Raw genomic sequence first — 25,715 nt, forward strand, 5'->3', positions numbered from 1 at the left:
GGTAATATTTTCACAGATAATTTTCCACATTTGAGGTATATAAAAGAATGCATTATAGTTAGTAAAAATATATTTGCAGCAAACAGTTATTTTTTAACGAGTCGACTGCTAAGTGATTTGTTTATAGATCCTAAATGGATAGTTCTGATTAGGTTCCCTTTGATTTTGCCTAGGGGTGTAACGTTTCGAAATGGCGCGCTGTTGATTTCCGCCGGCTTATAACGCTAGTCCTTTCTTGCTATCGGCAGCTGCCTGGCTGTCAGATTTGCTCCCCTCCCCCTCCCTCTTCTTTTTGCCGTTACGTATTTCCTGTGCCTGCCTCTGTGTTGCTCGAGCGTCGAAGGCCCCGGGATTGGAGCTGCCACTGCCCGGAGGAGAAGCCAACCGGGAGAGGTGAGGCCTGCTGTACAGTGCCATACGGGTGACAGAAACGATGGGAGGAGGGGCAGAAAGGGAATATTTTCGCTGACGTATACAGCTTTCCACTTGGCGGTGCATCGGCTGGATGAGAGGGGTACAGTACCCCACTGGGGCACCGCAGTTTTCGTCGTTCACTGGTAATCAGTCTCACACGGTCCCCGTTGTTCCTCGGACCTGCGGGCAGACCCAGGATTATTAGGCGTGTTTGGGTGGGGGGTGGGGATGGAGCTAAGGATGTGTCTCCCACCAGTTTCATCATCTGGTTCTGCGGTCTCGCCCCATGACCTCAGTGCCTGGGTGCGGTGGGAGACTGTAGCTTGCCCTGCCTACCCGGGCATTGGATTCATCTTAGTGGGGGTTGCTTGGCTGCCAACACATTTTGGGGTGTGAGGTGGGTTGCGTGAATGGTGGATATTGGAAGGAATGTCGTGTTTTTTAGTTCATTTTTGCCTCCGGTGTGCGCTAATTTTGTATTTAAGCAGTCCATTCAAGCTACTATATAGAGGTGCTTTTCCAGCCGGCTCAACACGAGGGACACACACTAGCTTAATGTGGGGAGCAGTGTCTAATTTCTGACGTTCCCTGGCGGTTAAGAGTCTTGGTCATCCTTGGCAGTTGTCTGTTTACTTTGCATGCACGTACTCACCTCCGCTCTTAATGAACAGAAGCAGGTGCGTACTCGCCTGTTCTGAGTTTGATGTGGGATGATTGTAGTTGGATTGCTACTTCGGGAATTTGCTCACCTGAAAAAAGCGCCTGGGATTAGATATCCCATGGGGCTTACTTGCCACCTAATTGTTTTTCACCGGTAAGCTCTGTCCAAGGAGTTGGTCACCTGCAGTCAGGGCCTGACTGGGAACCCAAAGCAGCCCTGGCAAATTTTGTCAGACCAGCTCCCATAGGATCTGTAGCGAGCCTGGCCACCAAAATGAAGCTTACGAATGTGGGAAAAATAGCAAAAACGGTGCATTCTACAACACAGTTTTGATTGTATATTCAATTGTATTAGGTTTTTAAAGTACAGAAAATGATGACATTACAGTGCCCCAGGATTAAGCAGTCTTTATTGGGGCTCTTAAATGATTTCCTCACAATCTAACAGTGCGTCTTATTTCTCCGTAGCCCCTCTCACACGTGAATTTCATTTGTTTTATAGCTCCTCTCATCCGTGTAGGATGTTGAAGTACTTTGCATTGCACACACAGACACAATGAATCATACCTGTGTAAATCAGTGTATAGAAAATGTTATATAAGTCAACACAGTGTAGGAATCACATGTCTGTAATACAGGAGGCCGTTTTGTAAGCGTGTTTAGCCTGGGGAAGCATAAACTCAGGGTTCAGAACATGAAACAGTGGTTAGGGTTGACTTTATTAATTTATTTCTACACAAACAAACCATTTCTTAGCAAAAATATAATTATTAACGACTGGGAAAAATATCTTACTAACCTGTACCATGCAGCTTATGTGCAGCTCTTTGGCAGTTCATAGCTCTCTGTGCTATATTATGATTGTAACTTAATGAACTGCACGGTGACAAAAGTAGCTCTGTGACAAAAGGAGTATTTCCATGAGCTATGCACATAAAAAACTGTTCTGTGATTCGCAGAGTACACGTTCTTTGCAGCAGGGGGATTAACCCTCTACTGTAAATGAGTTACAACTGCCACTAGACAAAACCCAGATCTCCTTCCAGCAGCTACATAACTCACCAGTTATCGGGTTCCCTTTTATTATTGCCTGAAAACTGTTGAATAGACGAGGAACTCTGCAGTACTTTTAAAACTACTGCAAAAGCGCCCACCCCATGACAAAAGTCATGGCCTTGCCTGCAATCCCTGGCACATTTATGGTGGCGATCATGGAAATGTGTAGTGATGATCACTTGTCAGCTTTGCACTTAGTGTAACAGGTTTGCAATCTGCTGGGTTGGTCTTGTCGGAGCAGGTTTGTTGGCTCTACCTTAAGAGAAGTATGGGGCTGTCGCCTTCTGACTGTGCCTAGAAGGGGATGGGGATGTTTGCTGCCGGATCTGTCTTTAGTGGAATGAGTGTGATACCTGCTGAAACTGCATTGAGGGGGACATGGATGTCACCTGTCAGCTCTACCTTTAGGGAGACGGGGAGGTAAACTGTCAGCTCTGCATTGAGGAAGGCGGGTATGTCGGCTCTGCATAGAGGGGAGTAAGGATGCCACCTGTCAGATTTGCGTTGAATGGAGGCAGGAACGTAATGTCAGCTTGGCATTGAGGGGAGCGGGAATGGAATGTCACCTGTCGGCTCTGTATCGAGGTGAGAGGGAATGTCACCTGTCTGCTCTATATTGGCATTGAGGGCAGCAAGGGTGTGGCCTGTGGGCTCTGCATTTAGGGCGACAAAGTGTGTCGCCGGCGGGTCCTCCATTTAGGGCGGCAAAGGATGTCGCCGGCGGGCCCTCCATTCAGGGTGGCGAGGGTTTCCGCCCTCCATTCAAGGTGGCCTGCCAACGTTACCTTGAGGGGAGCGGGATGGGATATGTCTTATCTGCTTTGAGATAAGTGCAGATGGTACTGTCGCCTGCCAGCTCAGCTTTGATGAATTATTTTGTTCTAGAGAATATCACAGGATAAAGTGTTGAAGTAGCATCTTGCATAACATTACTGGTCTAGTTGATGTCTCTTCAGAAGTTATCAATTTCTTGGCCTCTTTCCATCTCGGTGAAGGGTAGCGGTGATGGGGCTAGAGGCTTGAACTGCTGCAGAATTTCCTAGGATGGTTACCAGAAGCACCAATTCGGGTTCTTATGTAGGCTCTGTTTGCCTGAGTTAGTTTAGTTTGTATAATTTTCTTGTTGCTCAGCTGGTTTTCATGTGCTTGTTTTCTGTTTTAATTGCCTGAGTATTTTTTGAGTCGGATGGAGCTTTGTGTATTGTTCGATATTCAAGACAACTGACTGCGTTGTCTATATCTTTAAGGTTAATGGGGCTTGTTTGTTAATGCTGACAACGGAGGTGTATTAGTGTCAGGCCATGTTGCTGAGACTGCTGTGGGCATATTAATGGTGATGTGGTCATTTAATGCCTATGTTTTTTTATTTTCAGTTTTTCTAATTATGAATATTGAGTGAAATATGCCACATTAACCTGCGTTTTATTTCTGTGAAAAAATTGCATATCCATATCATTACAAAACACAATATGTGAGATAGTAAACAGCGCTCCCATATCAGTAATGCTTTCCCGTCAGGAATTGGGAATTTTACGATTATTGCACTAGAGCAATAAATGTGTCAAGATGCTCTTATTAGTACCCTTGCTACGAAAACCGTGTTATATGGTAACATTTATTTTCACTGGCTTTAAACAGGTAGTGTGACAGGGAATGTAGTTATGGTTTAGATGAACTTTTCATATACAATGCTTTTTGGGGTTATCAAAACATTTAGTACTGTTTGATCAAGCTGCAAAAAATTGGAACTCATTTGAGTTGTCCAACTAAGTTTTGCATTTAAATTTTCGTGCTCATCCATCAGGGTAAAGTTAGGCAGCGTCCTTAGGAATTTGTCCTCTACTTTTTTTTGATTTGCTATTTGACAAACCCACAGAGAATTTGGCAGACATTTAGAACGTTGGCTTACTCTTGGTATGTTGAGTTTTACGCAGGCCCCCCAGGTAAGGGACAAATCTAAAATTAAAGTCACCAAAGCTTTTCTTAGCTAATACATTTGGTGCCGCTTGATGGACGAGCAAACACGTTTCTAACTGTGTGCGTAGAAGGGAGATGGTACCCCATTAGGCTGCAGGCCAAATTCTGCAGACAAACCCCACTGTGCTCTGCCTTTAGTCGGATACATTGACAGGTGGACATAGTGCCCAACCTTGCTGTGAATTCCTATTGTCGAAGGCAGCGTATAGCAGGGATTCCCTGTAGTGCATGTACGCTTTGAGCAGAATCCGCAGTAGTGCTCAAATGCATAGAAACACAACTTCATCTTATCTACAAATCAAAAAAGGCATTAAGAGTTGGGGGAAGTCATGTTAAAGCTAAAGGCCAAATTATAATAAAGGGTGATCCAGCAGCCTTGGGCGATGAATGGATTGAATCAGTCTACCTGCCTTTTCTGTAATAATGTACTTAAAACCTGTGTAAACACTTCAGGGTTAGACAGGGTCACACTTCTACATCCTGTTGTACAGAGACTCAGTCGGAGAGGACAATGAATTAAGTTTCACATGGAAGAGGGAACCTGGCAGTTGCATCCTTTAATAGGAATTTATTTACAAAGGGACGCTTGGCATGAGCCAGGATTCCAATTTTGGGGCAATCTAGCTTCGTTGACCAGAGTACTATGCGGAACAGGAGGTGGGGCTTGCTTTCCATACCACTACAAAGCTTGCATCTTCTTGTGATGTGCCTGGGCATGGCCAAGAGAGAGCCCATCAAAAACAGGCCAGGGCCACTCCTCTAAGTACTTGATTACAGAGATATTTTGTAGCATTGAACACAGGAGCAGTGGTTTTGTGGATGCCCCAACCAGTGAGTTGAGGACACGTGCACTTGGTCGTTAACAAGACATTTAACTCACTACTTATGTGAACGCTTGAGTGCTGCTTGGCTATTTAGCTCCATACTAATGCTTCTCTGTTTAAGAATATTAAGTACGTTTTCTTAAAGCCTGTGGTTTTGCCTGTAGATTATCTGCATACAATCTTGGGGCTGAATATCCTCCTGTGGGTGTTTTACATCATGTATTGGATGAAGGCGGAATGCAGGTGAATTAGTTTTTAGCGGCTGAGTAGGCGTTAACTACAGATATCTATTCCACAATTGTGGAAGAGGCAGGTATTTTGAGGGATAATAGGCCTTTGTTTGAGGTGCCAGTGGGTAAAAGGAAAGCACGAGAAAACCAGCAGGGGTCTGCAAGTAATAAAGAACTCGCTGGGCATGCTGCGAGAAATTGTACAATTAATGAAATGGGCAATCTCATAGAAAAGGTGGTGTCTCTCCCTCCCGCCCCTTTTTTTCCCTGCTATGTTTATAGTTAAAAAATAGCCAAACTCAAGGTTGCGAATTACAAGCGGGAATAAAACAGAAGCAACAATGAGCAAAAAGGCACAACCTCCCCGGAAAGAGCAGTGTGGGGGGGTGTCACCCCTTTATAATTAGTCAGGAAGGGACTACACATCCTGAACTGTTATCTTATGATGTCACAGCAATGGTAGAAGAGTTTGGAGAGACAACCATCTGAATCTTATACTCCTATTAAGCTTTAATATGCACAATAGATCTAGTCTCTTTACAAATGACGAGGCAGTTAAGAGCTCTTCCACCAAGGGTTATGTTAGAAATGTTCCTGTTAGTCTCTCAAAGTGGATTTCTACTCTGGGCCTGGTATGTAACTGTAATAAGGAGGTATTGGAAACAGTCCACCACATGAGGGATGAAATTGGTCAACTGTGGTCCCGGGTAGTAACACACTCAGACAAGCTTGAGAGAATGCACTTCAATAGGCCCAAGAGCAAAAGCAAATTTATTAATGAGGTGAGTGAAAGGGATTGTTAGAGATAACCAAAAGGGATGCACTCCTGTTGTAGGCAAAGAGAATAGCAAATAGTCACCACTAGAGAAAGAATGTTGAGGCAAGGTAAACGGTGATGGTGTTTAAAGGTCCTATAATTCCTAAAGAGACGTTTAAATAGCATTCGTTCACTCACACTTTACAGAGAAAGCAAGCTCGGGATAGAACACTGGTTGATCATTAACTGAAATAAGCACAAGGAGCCCAATCAAAAGTCCCTATTTGAACGCCCAGAACACAAATTGGGGAAAAGTAGGTTTGCACGATCAAGAACCTACAGCAACTAACAATAGTAAAGAGCTGTATGTTGTTAATGTGTCTACATTACCATTGGGAGTGAGAGAGGGCAATAAATTGCTAAAGAATAAAGTGAATCATTGGATAAGACATTATCACCAATGTTATTCATTGATAAAGATCAGATCTTTGTGTTGCCAAACGTCACTCCTCCTTCAGTGAGCAATATGGTTACATAGCGATAGAACTGGCTAAAGAGGAACTGGTGTGTCTGGGTCAGCTCACTACTGCCTCAAATGACTCACTGATCCAATCTTAATTCAACCCACCTTAGCCAAGGCCAACAGTCACCAGGTCAGATACAAAGCATAGCAACCAACAGGCAGGAGATGTAGGGGCTAAAACGCACAAATCCTCGAATAAAAGCCCAAGCTGAAGTCTTATTGAGATAGATTGACTTTTCAAAGGGCAACAGTCAACCTAGCGGGAGAACATGGTATTCATGGTCGGTTTAAATTACCCAGTGCTTTATCATGCAGGTACCCAAGATAATACTTGGGGTTGCCAACAAGTGCATGGTCTTGACACCAACCAAATTATCCAGGACCTGGTGATTTCCCTCAACTCAAATTACTTTCCTAGAATGTGGTGAGTCTGAAATCCAAATTCAGTGATCTTGAATGAAAGGGTTTCATATTGTAACATCCGTTTGTTTTAGGAAACATGGACCAACATATAGATCAGGTTTTATAAATTTTAGTATAGAAACCAGATCCTTTGTAGCTTGCTGCCCTTCTTGTGGCCTAATAATTTGGATAAAAACATCAGTAGCCTGTATAATTGAAAGATTAGATTTAATATCTCCTGATATACTTGGATTACACATTACTCCATCTAGTGGGACATTTGCTGTGAAACTATTCAATGTGTACCATCATTTTGCTAAGCAGAATTGTGAGTCTCCTACAACACGTTCTGGAGAAATATCTGGAGCAGTCGGGGTTGCCTGCTTCTACTAGCAGGTGACCCAAGTGTGATAGTTGAGCTACTGAATATTTCTCAAGCATTCACAAGATAGAAGACGAGCAATGGACTCTTCCTAAGTTACTGACACCACCTGTAAAGAAGTGGACAAAAGCAGGACTACAAATTGCATAACTAAAATTGTACTGTGGCCTTCGGGCTTGTAATGGCCGTTTCACATCTGATAGGAGAACCTGATACACTTCTTTAAAAGGACAATGTCCAGAAGTGAAATAGATTATATGTTATTTGATTTACAGCTCTGGACAAATGTGCAATATCATTGTAGTAAACAGAGCTGGTAGTTTGACCTCTCTCCCTGAGGAATATCCCGCTCATCATTCGCCCAGCAATAAGTGCCACATGAGGCACAAACCTGTTGCTCTAACAATAGAAGGCATGTTAAATAGCCTACCATTATGACAAGTCCAGATACACTAGCAAATATGTATTCCCAAGTTGTGGATACTCTTGTCTTGTATGAAGGTACTACTTTGGAAAAGGTCCCTCTAATAAACTCCTTTAACGACATAGTAGAATCCGTTAGGAAGTACTTCTGCACAAGTATAAAGGTTTGGCCAGACATACAAAAACACACTTGTTTGACAAATTATGTAGGCAGGTGAAACAAAAACTGTTCAGTTTTTTTAAAGTGGAAATAGAGAACTCCTAAATACTAGAAGAAAAGAGTGGAACCTTACACAGAAGATAACCAGGAGGAGGTGGGAAGAAGCAAATTGGTTGGATTAGTTTTCTGCTGCAAAAATAAAGGATAGCAGACGTTTTTGGCATACACTTGCATTGTTATATCCAACCACATATCTGGATACATTTTAAAGATCTCTGTACTGACTACGATAGGACCGAGTGTGTTGGAAGGTAGGGACCACAATTGAAATCTATGATAGGTTACAGAGGAATTCCACAGACTCATTCACCTTGGAAAGAGTTTAACAGTTGTAGAGACTTTAAAAGTTGGTAAAGCGCCAGGGTTTGATAGGGTACTTGGTAACGTCTGCTGGTCAGAGCCTGTTGTATAGGGCCTCTTATTGAATACCTTATCCAATGCCATTGCCAGGGGGAGTGGAGTACCAGAATCCTGGAGAGGTGCACAGTCCTGCTAATTATAGGACAATAAGCCTGATTGATAATGCCCAAAAGATATTTAGCTGGTAAGTGTTGGCCAAAGTGCAAGACCGGTTGGTGGAAAATCATGTGTTATCGCATTTCTAGGCAGGGTTTTAAATTGTATGCAAGAACTATTGACTAGGTCTTTCTTTTTATTTTAATTCTATGAAAGATGGTCACTGTGACTTTTGTATGTAGTGTTCATTTATTTAAGGGCAGCTTTCAATTTGATACCCTGTGCGAAACGGGAGGGTATGGCAGGAGGTGTAATTAAAGACTTGGAAATATGATCCAATCTATTTGATTTAATAATTCGTCTTTATATTAGTAACTATGCTCAAGTAAAGTGGGGCAGAAAGAAAGAACTGATTGACCAGATTAATATTAAGAGGGGGCTCTGCTACAAATTTGTACTAGCACCTACCTTATTTACAGTCCATATAAATGAGGTGATTGATATGCTTCACAATTACATGATTGGTTCCTCCAAACTGGTTGGTCAGATAATTTCTGCCCTACTTTTCACCTCTGAGATGTTACTAATTTCTAAACCCCCATGGGTTTACAAAATTTAATAAATAGGTTCTCGACCTCCTGCAAACAGTATGGCTTGGAAATTGTACAAAAACTAACTTTAAGACTTTTCACCCACATAGGTCCTTTAGTCGGAATGTGAAGTTTGGGACCATCAGATTGGCGAAAGGACTTTAATTATTTAGGTATGCGGAGAGCAAACACTTTGTTGTTGATTCCCAATTTACTAAAAGCCAAATGACACTGCAGCATACAGGCTCAGCTATCTTGGAATTTTTTTTAACTCTTCTAATTTTCTACCAGTATCACCAGCATTAGACATTTACTGTGCAAAAGGGCTTGCCGTTTTATGACACCGAGATCTGGGGTGCAGATAACATTAAAAGTTTGGTAAAAATAAAAAACAGGTTCATGAGATTAATTCACAATCTGCCCCAAAGCGTCCCACACACACTGTCACGCTTGGGTCTGGGTTTAAAGAACCTAGTGTATGTTTTACGTACATGAGAGGGCAGACTGCTCATGTCTCTGTCCATCTTGTAAATTATAGCTTGAATCTGAAGCACACTTTTTAAGTCGCAGCTGTCTGGTTTGCTAAAGACATCTTAGGGGCTTTCAGAAAGTTGACCTATGAATGCATTCCGCTCGTTGTGTACCATTGGCTTTGTGGTTTGTAACTCGCACTTTCTGACTTTCCAATCGCTGGCTTTTTGTTTTAGGCTCTCCAGGTTAAGGTTGTCCCTCCCGTTGCCTAAACCATGTTTTCTGTATTTTTCCATGAACTCACTTTCTGTAAACAGGCCTTTAGAACTTGTTCTTATCTCGTGCATTTCCTGTGCATTTAAAGACCGAGGTCAAATGTCAAGCTTTGTCTTCCAATGGGCGCTAGGTTACTTTTCTTTCTCTGACTTCAAAGTGAGAGGTGAGAGGATTTATGTGACAATCTTGCTGGATACTGGTGGTAGGAAAGTTTTTTTTTCCCCCACCTTTTCTAGCACACAACATTTAAATGAACTTATTTCTTAAGTGTGTTGGAATTAAACACTTTAATATGACCAAAACGAATCATTAAAGTAGATGATGCAATTCCGCACATTTACGTCTGTGCACTTTAAAGTTTTATTAGTAAAACTGTATGTCTGTTCAAATGCAATGGTCATTTCAATTCAAAATATTTCTACTATAACGTCAGTCTTCTACCACACCGTGAATACTCCACTCTACGCCACTACATTCTACTCTACAGCACTCCACATCGCTGTACTCCTCTCTGCACCACTCCACTTGCCCTGCACCACTTCACTCTACACTCCATGCTATGCCTCTCTACTCTACCCTGTGCCACTATACTCTATGGCAGTGCACTCTTCTCCACTGCACTCTTTGCCACTGCAGTCTAAGCCACACCATTCTACTCTGTCTCACTGTACTCTGTGCCAATGCACTCCACGCCTGTGCTTTTTACTCTGTAACACTCAACTCTATTGCCCTGCACTCTGACAATCCATTGTATGGCACTCTAATCAATGCGGCACCACTGCACTCTATGCCACTACACTGTACACCACTTTATCTACGCCATTACACTCTATACCACTCTACGCAACTGCACTATACCCTGCACCACTCCACTTTACACCACTTCACACTACTCTGAAACAATCTATTCTACGCCATTGCACTCTACGCCACTCTACTCTAGTCCACTGCACTCTACTCTACATCACTGTACTCTGTGCCACTGCTCTCTATGCCACTCTACTCCTATCTACACCACTGCGCTCTAATCTCCAACACTGCACTCACTGCCACTGAACTCTACATCACTCTGCACTGCTCTACTCAATGCCACTGCCCTCTGTGGTACTATACTTTACTCTGCACTGCTCTGTGCTACTCTTCTCTGCACCACTCTACACCACTTCACTCTGTGCCACTCTACTCTGCACTCTACGCCACTGCACTCTCCACCACTCAACGCCACTGCATTCTGCTATGCACCACTCTAATCTACGCCGCTGAACTAAATGCCATTGCACTCAATGCCACTACACTGTACACCAGTATACTCTGCAACACTCTACGCAGCTGCACTCTACACCAGTCCAGTCTACTCTATGGCACTCCAAAGTATGCCACTCCAGTACACAACACACTCTGCCACTCTTTGCTATTCCAGTCTATGACACTCTGCACCACTCTCCTCTATGCCACTAACTTTTAGCCATGTTGAACAGCAGTGATGCTCGTGAACATGGCTAAGACACATTGGCAAAGCCAATGCTCTTGCATAGGCAAGACTTGTAAACTTTGTCAATGCTCGTTGTTTTGTCTGTTTTATCACCATTTCATGAATACCTGGATAATTCCATTCTGCCACTAGGCATGAGACACTAAGCAGACGCTGTACGTATTCTGAAATCAGATAATACTGAGCATATTTTATTTGTGGTGTCAATATATTTCTAATGCCTGCTGGTTATGATGCTGATCAATTGAAGTACTGTAAGGTTTCGAAATGTTATATAATGGATCGTGTTTTTTTTTTTTTTTTTTTTTTACATCATTGTTTCTACATTTGTATTAGAACGATGGAATTACTATATTATGTTTTTATGTACGTTTTTATGGGGGTCTCTCTCGAAATAAACATTTCACTACCTCAAGTTTGGATACCCAACTCGGAATATTAAAAAGAGGCAGCACTTTCTCGAGTGACCAGAGTCCTTAGTTGGCATGACAATAGATGTTTTTGCATAGTGCCTTCTACCTCGGCTTTTTCTTGTATTTTGTCATACTTCTGTTCATCCATCCATGTATTTATTCATTGATTTCTTCATCCGCATACAACACAAACACACGGTCAAGAAGAACAACTTGTACCTACTTGAAGAAAAACCATTGGTGTGTTTGTCAGAGATTGTCGTGTATTGCATTGAATAAGGTAGCTTTAGTTTGGCTCCTCCGGAAGACCTAACTCATTGGCATGAGGAGAGTCTTAAACAAGGTAGCGCAGTAAATTTAAAAAAATAAAAGGACCTGCAGTGCTTTCTGCTGTGTTACTATTTCAGTCCATTTTGCTATTCACTATCTGTTTTCACCGTTCCTGTGATATTGGTAGTTCAGAAGTGTAAGTGAGCATTCGCATTAATACAGCTTCTTTACTCCATTAACACGTCTTCCACTTTTTATTTTCTTTAGCGTGCTCACCTTTTTGTGCACTTCTGAGCTGATGCAGCAGTATGAGCTGTATCATAGCTGAGCACTGTTCCTAATTGCTACTAGAAGACGGAGCTGGTTAGGCTTGTGATAGTCATTTGGTTTATTTATTGTTAGGAGTTTGAGACAGTAGCTCTGCAAGCGTGCGCTATTCATACATATTATGACATGATTTTATAGTAAATTTAACTTTTCACTTTTTTAACATTTACTTGCATACACACGGGCATTGCAAGTACGAAAGACCATTCAAACAGTCACATGCTCAGTCTGTATCTTGGACAATTCCAGTTGAGGATGTCTAATTCCCTACCTCACCTTTTATGTCCTCCCTTGTCCACACTAACATAAGCATTATTGTACTACAAACTAAAACGGGTGAGACACGTTTTTGGATTTCTGTAAAAATCTGCAAAACATTTTAAATGAGGGCAACTGCATGGCTGAGTGAAGGCCGCCTTGAAAACTACATTTAAGAGCAAGAAACTAGCTGTAAAGAAAAGTAGCAAAAAGGCTCATACATGGTCAAGAGTCCGGACATGGTCTACAATGTAAAATCTAGCTATTGCAAATGACAATTATTTCTATTAAGCATATAAAAGTGAGGGTTCTGCTTTTTTTAAATTACCATATACATTTCCTTAAGACGTAATTTAGGCCTAAAGTACAATAATCCTTTGCAAGAGTACACTACCTGAGTACCTAAAAACCTCACAAATGAAAACTTTTTTATTGAAATGTGCTTTCTAAAGGGCTTTGAAGGTGTTTAAAAGGGACCTGCCAGATCCAGCTGTTTGTCTTGGCAGGGTCTCATTGATCTGCCGAATGTTTCCTTGAGGTACGCAGATCAACCCCTCCTAAAGCCCAATGTCCTCACACTGCTTGCAAAAAGTAAACTTCACTAAGATGCATGCTGTAGCTTTGATTAAAATATCCAGTAGGGTTTATCAAATGTACATATTATAGTGCTTTGTTATCAGACATAGTCTGTAAAATGAAAGGGGTATTCCGTGTGTGTGTGTGTGTGTGTGTGTGTGTGTGTTTTTTTTTTTTTTTTTTTTTTTTTTTTTTTTTTTTAGCTCGCAATAACAGACCTCAACAAAAACCTTAAAAAATCATGATAACCTGATCAAGCGCTTGGTACTTCATTGTGCTAACAATAAAAGAAATAATTAGCCGATTAAAGCTAAAACATGACAATTCCCTACAATACCTGCTCTCTGAGCATACATGCAAAATGACTCTTTACAAAATTACTGCTGCCATATGCCAGAATGATCATCCACTTGGTCATTGTAACAAGAGTTATGACATTAAAACATCTACATAAAGCCTATCTCAAAGAAGCAGGAACCTGATGAATGTGACCCAGCAAATTACAAATAAATATCCAGTGGCGTACTCTTGAGAGAGCTGATTGAGAGGACGGCCTTCTTTCAGATCTCTGAATTCATTGAACAAAACAAATTTCTGACATTCAGACCAAAAAGGAATATGGAATCCCCATTAGTGTCATCTAGAACGATCTCAAGAGTACCTTTTGATTCAGTTAGAGGTCCAGCACTACTACTCCTTGATCTGGTGTCCATTTTCAGTACTGTAGACCACCAATTACTTGCACAAAGATTAAGAGATAAATTCATGATATGGTACTCGCATTCACACCGTTCTTCTTGTCGCCATTCACCTCTAGGCTATGAATTCCCAAGGGTTAACAATATCCTCTCTATTGCATGGTTTTCCCTACTTTGACCTTTACTTTGTCAGCTTCTTCCAAGTTTATCGGGTCCATCTATTGCTAATGATAAGCAGATCATCTTAAAACATAAAAAGTGCAAGGACCTCAAAGAGAGTTAGGACTCTTCTCCCGTCCCCTCATATCTGCATCACCCCACCCCCTAAACTAGGACAATCACCGACTCCAATGAAAACTGATGTGATCTCGGACTCCAAACTTGCACTCCATACCCAAGTTAACAAAGTGACCAGACTCCGCCTTTACAATGAGACATCTACAACTTATATTCTTTTTCTAAACCTTATATGACCATATTCAGTGATTAGTAGCTCTAGTGTAGTCATGTCTGGGTACAGCACATCAGTAATGTAGCACATCATAAACCTGAGCAGGTGAAACCATCTTAGACCATCCTTCAAAGTCCTCTACTGGTCACAGGTAGCAAAAGAAACTGTCTCATGGATTGCACAGTCACAATGATGTCAAACCAGAAAATTCAGATCAAAATTGCTCCATTCCTGAACAAATGCATCAAAGGTGAGCTATTTCTCTTTTCTGAGAGGCAAGCTATGAGGCACACTGCCAAAACAATAAAGATTAACACCCACCTGGGATTCAGAAAAGCAGTAATGACCTGACTGTTCACAGAATCATGATTCAATTACTTTGCAATGTACATGTCACTGTGATTTCATTGTGCAAAACTATCCCTCACTCTTTCAGCATATCAATTTGTGCTTAGAACGCTCTTACATGCCGAAGCATCAAATCTGGAGCACATCTCCAGGTCTCAAGCAGAACACTAAAACACACTTCTTATACTTTACATCTCTATCAACACCTTGTAACCACATACAACAAAGGGAGTGTATATACCTCATTAGGTAGTTATAGTTGGGACTTAGTTTCCATAGGAGAAGCATTTTTTGGTGTGGCTATATTTTTGGCACCGTTTGACAAATCTTTATGAAATTCACGGTGATCTGTTTGGCTGCCAGCACTTTAGCCAGGAAGTGCTGGCAGCCATCTTGCGATCAATATACATGATTGCACCCCACTGAAATGTACTGTAGCGAATGGCAGGTTTTGGGGGTCACAAAAAGGAGAACATTTAAAGGGTGATAACATATTTTAGTTACAATATAAATTGTTGATGGTGCCATACTAATTTTAGGAATTGTGGTGTGTTCTAAGGCGATTTTAGCCCGTGAAAAAGCCTTTTGTTGGGATTTCATGAATCATGTTTGAGAGAACTGTTTTCTCATGATTTTCCTGTAGAGGTGATGGGAGGTGCGCCAAAAGCTAAAATGAGATCATATTTCTGTAAATTTGGATTAATTTTCTCAGCCATATGAGAATGAAGTCTGACCTTCTCAGTAGAGCATGTACTTCCAATCGAACAGGAGCAGTCTGTCAGTTGATTTCCTTGTGTCCCACTGCAGCCTCCATGATTGTCCTGAAGAAAAACTAGAGCGCTAACTTTTACTTATGATAGAAGTGTGGCACACCTGAAGTCGCCCTGATGTAATCAAACTGGTAACATTTAAAACATTTAATTTAGAAATGAACAAGATGAGGGCATTCATTTTGTCATTGGACTTTGGTTAGTGCTGTAGAAAGAAAAATTAGGACATGTTTTAAATGAGTTCTCAAATATCTTTCTCTTCTATTTCATTAAAACGTTCTGATGTGCAGACTGAATCATGCACTTAAACATCCGTAGTAGACTGCCAGTTAACTCTCTAGTGATCAGCGGCTTAGTGTTCTAATGACTAGCTAGAGTGCTAGAATTCTGAATTTGTGCCAAATGTGTGGCACATCTGATCACCATCTTGATGTAATCGAAGAAGAAAACGGAAAGCATTTTCTGCGGAGGATACTGCAGTAAATAAAAAAAATGAAAGCGCTTCATAACAAATAAGCCTCCCAAGGTGACCACCAGAGGTAAGTGCCTAAATGTAGCACACATCACCCAAATGCAATCCAAGTGTAGCCCAATGACAGAAGTGTGAAATATATATATATATATATATATATATATATATATATATATATATATATATATATATATATATAATGTATTATTATTTTTTTTTTTATGTAGCGCAGACTTGACCCAAATGTATTGGAGTGCTTTAAATGAGCATGAGTTACTTTACACATGGACACTTTCGTTTTGGTTTTAGGCATGGGGAGAATACGTGATTTGCCCAGAATCACAGGATGTCAAAATGATGCTGAAAGCTTAACCTGGTTACCCCACTGCAAAGTTTGCAGTTTTTGCTGTAATGCCACATCTTCTCCTCCTAATCATCTCCTCTCCATAATCAAGTGATCAACTGGATAAAAAAACATAAAGATAGCAAATTAATTAAAATTGCTTTGTCGCTATTTGAGAAGTCAGAAAATATGTCCTCATTTTATTTGTTTTGGAGCACATACCATAATTTCTCTGGGAATAAGACCCTCTTATTTTCATAATTTTAAAAGGAAATGCTTTAGGTATTACATGAAGATGACGGGCATTCCACACATTTGTTATAAATATAGAACAATAGCAATCTAGTTGTTCAATAGAGTAATGTGAGGAGGCAGAGGTCAGGGGCATGGACTCAGATAATTGAGGGCAGGGAGAAGGGAGCAGGCAACAAGTTGACCACGCTTGGGGCAGTGGCAGTTCAACGGACCGTGGAGGGTAGGGGACATGTAGGCAGGGGCAACAAACCAACTGCGCAGGACAGGCAAGAGACTGTGGTAAAAGAAATAGACCTTTTGAGAGCAGAAGGAATAGGCAGTGGCAGTACAACCATACATGCCAACAGAACCCAGGGACTCCTGATGGTTTGAAGCCCAATAGGGCTTTATTTTATCTGTCTTCTGCCTAAAAGCTCCTCTTCTTCAATGTAAGTTAATGGGGAAAATCAGTTCCACAGAATTTGTTTTTGTTTTTCAAAATCTCACTTACCAGGTTCAAAATGTTGGAAAGTATGGTACATTGGCTCACGGAGGGCATGAGGAATGGGGTAGGGGCACCAAACTGACCTTACAGGGCAGGCATCAGAGTTTGTATCTGGGTATCCAGCAGCACAATATACCACACGGGGCAAGTGTGATGGCAGTGCAGTGCAACGGACCATGGAAAGGAATGGAGAAAGGACAGGGCTATGCACATGGACAACAGAGAGCAGAGGGAAGAGACAAAAGACCATACTGGACAGACAGGAAGGACAGTTGCAGCACAACAGACCATGAAGGGCAGGAAGGAGGGGGCAGTGGCAGCACACCAGACCATGCAAGGTAGGAACGAGGGGGCTGGTTCATGGACCCAGACAACAGAGGGTAGGGAGGAGGTGGTTGGGGCAGCAAGCTAACTGTTCAGGGCAGGCGGGAAGGTCAGTAGCAGAACAACAGCCACAAAGGGCTGTAATGAAGGAGCAGGGGCATGGACTTGGATAATGGATGGTAAGGAGGAGGGGTGAAAGAGCAGCAAGCCTGGGTGGGAACTGCTGAATGCCAAGCCAGGCCCTGCATCCAAACACACATTCCCCACAGTGCATTGCGATGGGCATCTTAGTTGATGTTTAAAAAAAAAAAAAAAAACTCACTGAAAATAACAAAGGTTACAGGGATGTTATAATTAGGAAATAGAATTATTTTTAAAAAGCTCATAAACTTACTTTAAAATCCATTTAGAGGTGTGTGTGTATTTTCCACCAACTGAAAAGTGTTTAGGGAATCATTCAGGGTCAGTTAGTTTTTCTTAGCCAGAACATAGGAATTAAGTACCTAACAATAGATTGCTCTTTAATCTGCCCATACATTGACCTTTGGGGAGGACTACTCTCGGAGGGTGCCCCAACAAGACTATCCTTTCTCTTGAAGTCGGAGCAAGGAAGTATTACTCTTAAGTACTTCCAACAGGGATATTGCGCAATGTTCCCATGTGTCCATTAAGAAGTTGGCTAGAGTCTAAGCAAAATCTTCCTCAATTTGAGGTCTCTCTACTCTTGAGTACTGCTTGAATGTGTTTTTTCCAGAAAGGGCTGTGATACAGAAGAGAAAGTTGGTTCTTCCTGCTTTGCAACTTGGGGTGTATTATAAGATTTTGGGCATCAGCCATAGGAGGAAGAAAGTAATTTATGAAGACTTCAACCTGGAAAACTACATATCAACAAATTCAAAGGGCCACACTTGCCAGTACATCCAAGAAAATATAATGCATGTACTTTTCGTTTGCATTAAAGATTTAATTGGCTATGCTAGGGCACATCAATATGGCGAGCGTGAGCGACCAGGTTGTACGTTGGCTCCTCTGCACCCTCCTTATCATGCTATGTGTTTGCCCAGACTAACTTGTGGCATATTACAAGCAACTTAACACAACTTTATCAGTATGAAACTTTACACGTCCCGTATGAATAGTGATAATGGCTCCCTGGCTGACTATCTATCTGAAGTTGCAATGGTATGGCATGAACCTGAGCAACAGCAGTTTCCTGTTGCCCCATCACCTGTAAGGAAATAACGCAGGCTATCAATGCCCTAAGTGGCACCTAGGCCCCCTGGGAAGGATAACTTCTAATCAAACCCAAAAAACTCCCACAGTGCTGCACTTACGGGCTGCTAACATTATTGAATCATGATAACTGAATTCTGGCAACGGTAATAGCCAGGTGCCTCCCCCTGCTACTAGAACGAATAATCTCTGCTATGCATTCCAGATTTAATCTGCACCGCTCAACCTCCATAGATCTCACGCAATTTTTGTGTCGTCAACCAGTTCTCCCCCACAATCTACGCAGCAGTCCCCTTGTTATATGCTGAAAACACACACACATTGAGCTCCCTTAAATGGCCCGTCCTCTACACCACTTTACCCAAATTTGGAAATCCCAAATGGCTTTAGAAACCTTATTATGGTACTGTACAAGGCTCCTGTGGCATGCCTTCAAGTAAATGGCACACTTTCTGAACACTTTCCCTTAACAAGAGGCACCCCACAGGGTTGCCCGCTCTCCCCTTTATTTATTAATGCTATGGAACCCTTAGTTAAGCATTGTTGGACTTTTTTGCCTATGCCGGGTCATCCCCAATCTTTTTGCCTCCTGCCTCGTATTTTTTCTGACCTGTTGCTGTTGGTTTTTTAACTCTGAGCACTTTACCACTGCTAACCAGTGCTAAAGTGCATATGCTCTCTGTGTAAATTGTATCGTTGTTTGGTTTATCCATGATAGACATATTTGATTTACTAGTAAGTCCCTAGTAAAGTGCACTAGAGGTGCCAGGGCCTCCTTTGATTAAAGAAGCCTCCGCTCCAGTATCCACGAATTCTTGAACCTTTTGCACATTTCTGTGTTTCCAGTGTATTTCTAAATCAACATGAGGTCTGTTATCTTTAAGAGCCCAACTTTGTAACGGAACTTTGCCAGTTTCCTAGTCTGATTTTAAACTGGTCAATTTGAACCAAGTCTGATCTGAATATATGCTTTCATATCTGCGAGTAGCCTCCCCTCCGTCCCTATTCTCCAAAGTTAACCACTTGCTGTCAAACCCTTTCTCCTCTTTCCCTCACGAAAAGACAGTTTTCTCCCTTTCCGTTCTCCTGCACCTGGGGCTGGTTCTGGTCTGCATGTTTATCTTCCTTGTTTACCTTTCTGCTACCTTCCTTATGATCCAAGCCTCTTCTGCGGTACGTCTCTCACAAGCTCTTAGTATCTATCCCACCAGTCTGCTCTTTGCTGACACCATCCTTCAGTAATGCCATGAACATCTCTCCCAGATACTCTTGTTATTTGTACGACCTTCAGACCTTAAAGATCTCTGGTTTTTCCCAGACACCTAATTCACCTAACTCTCTGACTGCCTCTAACACATCTTTCAAAGCCTCCCCTGTCTGATTAAGAGAGTCATTATTACTTGCTTATAGGCAGGTGGATTAAGGCAAATTATTTTGTTATTGGTATGGTAAGCGGTCTGTCTAACAATTGGTGTGCGGTACCCATGAAAATGGCAGATTTCATTGCCTCCTCTTTAATTCTCTGCATTGCATCTTGCAAGGTATACAGGGTTTGTCATTGGGTGGCACTCTGAATCTCCTATATCTAACATTAATCCAGAAGTTCTGGTTTCAAACAGTCTCACAACCCACGTAAGTAATCACTCCCCTGTTAGCTGTTTGAATCTATCTATTCTGTCATTTATTTCTTGCTGAGTATAATCTTCTAAAGCATGTAATGCGATTCCTGCTGGATTCTGGGGGCTGCTCTACAGTTTTTGTCTAAATATTGGCTGTGCGCAAACCACGTTCCTACTCTGCATTTGGCTCGCACTGGCCCCCTACCTTTTTTTAACCTCTTCATCATTAGAGGTTGAAAAATCACTACTGTCCCAGATGTTTGCGTCCCATAAATCTGGCCTTCTGTCCAAGCCAGCTTAAGGAATGGCTAAATTAGCATTTTTCTGACTTATTTTTCCTCTGCGTTTTAATGAATTTGTTTTGGGCGACCTTAACAGCTGCCCTCTCAGCCACAGTTTGGTAGGTGTCCACTTTATCTTGTAATAACTATGCTGTCCTGTCAGAGTAAGTTATGGTACTTTTTGTGTCAACAAGTTGCTTTTCTAATTGCTCCTTTTCTTGTTCCAACTGCTTGAACTTTTCATTCATTTTCCTGTAGGCAGAGGGGAGTATCCAACCCCTCCTGCCAAGAAATGGAAGATCATCCTTACGTTCAAAAAGCACTTTTTAGGGTCGAGCTTGCGCATGCATATCGCTTGTGAGAAAAGGGCTCTGAGTCCTGTCCATGTCACGTCAGTGTCTTTCATTGGTTCGTGGGCTTGCCTTTTAAAATCTGCTTGCTTTCATTAGTGGAAGACATGTATACGTCATGCCTTTTCCAGTGGTTAGCCCTCCTCGAGCACAGCGACCAAGTACTGAAAACATACGAGGCTCGCTGTTTTCCGTTTGTGGACTACTTTTTATCTTTTTTCCGCAGCGCGATCTCGCTTGGCAAAAGACGAGTGCTTTGCATCTACCCTGTTAAATAGTTCATTCTACTTTTGCCAGTTACGTAGATTGTTGCACTTTTGCAGATAGGTTTCACTACGAGTGAACTGTAGCAGCGCGATGGCGCTCTTTTTTCCATTTAATGTAGCAAGAAAAGTCTGGTTGGGAGTTTACAACTGCTAATAGCTCTAACTCTGAGAAATGCGAGAGCTGCTGCATTGCAAATGCTTGTTTTAAACATGTAACCACATCTTGTGGTTCTGCGTCCCCTAAACATTAGTCCCATAATTCAGAGAGTCCTGATAAACAAGAGAACATGTTTGCTAAAACATTATAAGGCGCTCTCATCCATCCAGGAATTTCACATGCATTTTTAGACATGGTTTGCGGTGCTGCCTTTGATTTTTTGCCAAACATATGTCACTCTTAAATTTTACATTTCTAACTCCCCCTTTCATTGCCCAACTATGCAAGTGTGTTTTGCTTTACTGCAGACTAAGGAGAAATACACAAATACTGAAAGGAGTTTCTGGCATGCAACCCTCTCAGTCCGAGAAACACATTTATCATGGCACACTGCAAGGTTTAAATGGAAAGGTCAATGGTGTACAACCCGGTGCACGTTTGAAGAAAATCACTGCAGTGAAATAAAAGCGTACTGTTTTACTTTAAACTGAGAGGAAACACAAATAAAAGGAATTCCAACAATGCAAAGCTCTTTATCTGAGTAATACATTTTATTAAAATACTGTTTAAGGTTCGAAAAGAGGAGACCTCTACGTCAAATGCAGCAACACAAATACTCCTCCAAAAATAATCACATCAATATAATATTAATACTCATAAAAACAAACAATGAAACTACACTACTTTAATCGTGGATTATATATCTACATATTCAGTGATTATAAATTCATACACAATGCAAAGCTAGAAATAATACAAAAAGAATACATCACTGTGGAGCTTGCTTGCTTCATCTCTTTGCCAGCAACAGGTCGTGAACCCAATCAATCGTGGAGAACGACATCTAACCTCAAGGGAGTGATGGCAGGCAGAGCATCCTCTCCTGCCTGAGTTTAATCTTTATTCCACCCCCCCTCCACCCACACCAGTCTTGTTTCAGCATCTGATACACTTTAAACAAGCAGGAGAATACTTCTGCTGTGTTGACAGAAGACCATAAAAACTCCAATGTTTTTTTTTTTTTTTTTTTGCTTAGTTTCTTTCTCTCTCTCTCTCTCGCTCTCTTGCAGCATAAATCCTGGGTGATGTGACCAAATCTATTATACTGATATATACATTTTGCCCCTCAAAGTTTTGTTCACTAACCAAGAACACTAGGAAAACAATCTGCCCTTACCTGCAGTGTGTTTCTTGCATGCACCTGCAAGGCTGTAAAAGAGCAATAGTTTCACCTCAATTGATGTATTCACAGAACACCAGTTGACAGCCATTTAGGCAAGAGATGACCGTGGGCTAACAATTTTAGATCTTGCATACAGAGAGCTTTAGCCATGTGTTGTTGACAGATCTCATATCTTATATAGAATAATCTCACACTGTAATTTCCCTGTCCTTCCATCTTCTTTCCAGTGCACAAGGGATCGCTTGCTTTCCCTCTTGTTCTTAAGTAGCAACTTGTGGTCCTTTGCTGGCCTGGATTCCTTTCTGCTCTCCCACCCTTTGCATTAAAAATCTTTTTAATTAGTCTCAGTTGGTGCTTACCCAGTTGCCATCTCCCTTTCCTGCTATTTGCTCTGATGCCCTCAGCTTTGTGTCACCCATCGTTCTGAGGTTACTTGTTTTATCTTTGCTTACCGCGCGCATGTCCCAGTTTTGTTCGGACAGTATTACAAAAAGATTTGCACAGGGCGTGGCAGCAGGTGCCTATCTTGAAACTTTACTTTTTTCAGTACTTATACCATTCCAGGAAGACTATCGCATTGCCTCTGAGCTCACCATGTACAAGTAACACGATAGCCATGCTGGAACGGATGGAGAAAAAATATCAAGATTCACCAAAGGCTTACTATGCACCACAGTTTGACAAGCATGGCAAAGGCAGATCAGCCATGTGGCTTTCAGCTACTGTGAGAGCAGGTGGCTGGTTTGTGAGAATGTGAGTGAGGAGTGCTGGATGCTGGTGCAGGAGTTAGGGGTTTAGGGTGTGGGAGAGTGCATGAGAACTTGCAGGAGGTGCATTTCACCACAATTTCCATGTTGTGTGGGTGGCACCTGAGTTGAGAGCATGGAGGCATTGACAAAATCTAAGTATTTCATAGAACAGATTTTACCTTTTTTCAGAATGAGACAAAATATGTACAGTAAGATATATATATATATATATATTTTTTTTAAACAAGGGGTTGAGATCACCCAATTAACTCACCTAGGCCAATGGGGAAAATTCACAATTTAAATGTATGCTAAAAACTAAGGTGTAAGGTTCACCTGCTTCAAAATTGTAAGCATGTATGACAAATCAAGAGTTGAGGCCCTTTTCAAAGTTCATCGGAAAAATAGCAGTTGGGCCAGACATATCCTGAAACCATGTCATACCAGATGGACTTGTTGCTGGTTGTGTCCCTCTTTGGCTTGAGCTCATTTTGATCAGTGGGACCAATATTTCACTAGATAATTAGGTATGGCCTTAGCCAAAATCTTGACATCTTCGTAATAAGTGAGATTGGGCTGTAACCCACCACTATCGGGTGGGCCATTTTGGTGGCTCATCCAGGGTAGAAATCTAAAGACTTTTTATAGGGAAAACCTTGCACTGATTCAACCACGTACCACAAATATATCACACCAGAAGCCAATCTTTCAAACAATGTGTTGGGACGACCATTAGGTAAGTTTTACATATCCTAATGGGCAGTCTTGGCCAGCTTACCAACTTGAGCTAGTGAGCCTGGCTGTCTGTAATCCAGGGACTTCATGTGTAGTACTTGAGGATTGTGCTTACAGGGCAACAATGAACGGTCCAGTGAGACTAGAGACAACCGGATCCGTTTTTTGTTAGTGGGTTCTGAAACATTTTTCCATGGATGGGCTCACACGCGATAGATAGATAGATAGATAGATAGATATCTATGTATGTTCTAGTCTAGTATGTGTAGCTGGAACTGTATAAATAAACAGGACGGTGTCAATGAAAGTGTTTAATAAAAAAAAAAAAAGTAAATGAAAAAGAATTGCAACATCGTGATGGTATTCAATATATCATTTCACCAAATAATGAAATCAGTCTTTAGTAACTACCTCCTCCCATCTAGCCATAGCTAAACCTTCTTAGCTCCAGCGTGATCCCCTGAATTTTGTGGCCTTCAACCTGCGTACCTTAGCTTGATAACGGAATTGCTTTCTGTTGCCTTCTGTATTTTAAGACAGTTGCTCTTAAGATGTCCCTTTTCCCTCAAAGTATGTACACTAGACTTAAATTCCAGGCCTCATTATGAAGGTAAAAGGCAAGAATAAGCATATGAATTCTGTGCACATTACCTAAATTCTATAACATATTGTAGCTTGCATTAATAAATAGGTACATGAGCCCTTCACTCACAATCATCCTATAATAAAGCATAACAGTATGCTATACATATTCAGTTAATACCAAATAAGGCACAAGTTTATAAATGAAAAACCTGCTCAAATGCATGAAATGCTGGGGGGAACTCCGAAACGGAAAATATAAAGCTTGTCATTATTTGTCTTCGTAGTTGACCAGTTATCCCTCAATTCTTCAGCTGTTAAAGGGAGATCAGGCCCCTCATGTTGTTTTTTTAAAAAAAAATTAATTTGTTGCATTAGTTCAGTCGCTAGATACGTTTGCATCTCAGGGACTTAGGTGTCCTTGAAGCATATCAGCCCGGTTAGTAGTAAAAAAAGGCATTGGTTAGATCAGTTGTATCAGAAACCAGTTATTGATTTTTCTTTGCGGGTCTGTGACTACTGTTCACGGTTTCGGTTATGGCCCGTCAGTATGATTTACTGGTCTTATCAAACTGCTTAACCTAATGCTATGCAGCCATTCATGTGGCATACTCTACATCTGTGGCTTTCTAACATAGGTCCATATGAATATCTTGCAACCGGTCAAGAGTCATCCCGGACAGAGGCAAATCTTCACTTAAGGAGCTTATGCCCTGGACTACCAACAGTATTGCTACTTAGTTTTTCTTGATTTTTGAAATTGGTCATCACGCTTCCCCGGGCTGCTGCCTTAATGTGTTGCAAAGGCTCTCATTATTCTAATGAGACTACTGGATTTTGAGCAGCAGAATTGCCTGCGGTGTGGAAGACTGAGTCTTAACCCACTATAGGTGACACCTGTCACCCTAATCCGGGTTTTGCTCCAGCTAACTAGCAGTGCCTCATCTCTACCCGAGAGCAGGTATGATTGGGCAGCCGAGCACATGACACAATTGACTTCTCAAGGAAATCGTGGTTACTCGGGTCTCATCCGTTTTCTCTCAGTTACACTAGTCTCACATACACAATGACAAACAGAGGCATTATATGTTTCAGTAAGGTTTTAATGAAGCAACTGCATCTTAGATAATAAAGCATGTACTGCAATAACCAGGACGATACAGCATGACAGGATTAAAATTGTGACAAGGAGAGTGAAGCATAGGAATAACGCTACCATATTGTCCCTAGAGTCAATAGACTAATTATTACCTAGGCTATAATAGAGCATAGCATGTTAAGCTCTAGTTCTGCCCTTCAGGTTCCCCTGGGAAGACATCATCCCCCATAGTTGAGCAAATGCCTGAAGTCTGCATAAGCAGCTGTAGCGAAGTGTTTAGCAATCAGCATACAGTCGTGGTTCTCTGGCTGGAATCTCC

The 25,715-nt window shown here is 41.6% G+C and overlaps 1 protein-coding gene across 1 annotated transcript in view; it reads left to right on the top strand.

Annotated features, from left to right (window-relative positions):
* Positions 1-268: 268 nt before the first annotated feature.
* Positions 269-25,715, top strand: part of SAR1A (secretion associated Ras related GTPase 1A) — a 193,870-nt gene continuing 168,423 nt past the window's right edge. Inside the window, exon 1 of the mRNA XM_069240378.1 lies at positions 269-393. The gene's annotated coding sequence lies outside the window, so the exon portion shown is untranslated. The remainder of the gene's footprint in view (positions 394-25,715) is intronic.

The sequence above is a fragment of the Pleurodeles waltl genome, chromosome 6 (genome assembly GCF_031143425.1).
Source record: "Pleurodeles waltl isolate 20211129_DDA chromosome 6, aPleWal1.hap1.20221129, whole genome shotgun sequence".
Taxonomy (NCBI): domain Eukaryota; kingdom Metazoa; phylum Chordata; class Amphibia; order Caudata; family Salamandridae; genus Pleurodeles; species Pleurodeles waltl.